Below are 355 nucleotides of genomic sequence, written 5' to 3' on the forward strand. Positions count from 1 at the left end.
TGTATATGTATATATTAAAAAAAAAAAAGAAAAAAAACATACTGTTATAATAACAAGATTTTCTCCATTTTTATTGTTAACGCTATTTTTTTAAACTCTTATTCAAAATGTTCCGATATATTTTTTTTATTTTTTATTTTTTATTTTTTATTTTTTTTTTTTTTTTTTTTTTTTGTTTGCCCTTTATAAAATCCTTGTTTTGTAGTCAAATAATAGTCAAATAAATTTGATTAGTGAGTTTTTTTTTTTTTTTTTTTTTTTGAAGCATATTTCACAGCACAACATTATACAATTATTAAAAAATTATTAATTTTTTTCATTCTATTACCCCATTTTTTTATTAATTTTTTTATTT

This window comes from Piliocolobus tephrosceles, unplaced genomic scaffold (assembly GCF_002776525.5).
Source record: "Piliocolobus tephrosceles isolate RC106 unplaced genomic scaffold, ASM277652v3 unscaffolded_22009, whole genome shotgun sequence".
Classification (NCBI taxonomy): Eukaryota; Metazoa; Chordata; class Mammalia; order Primates; family Cercopithecidae; genus Piliocolobus; species Piliocolobus tephrosceles.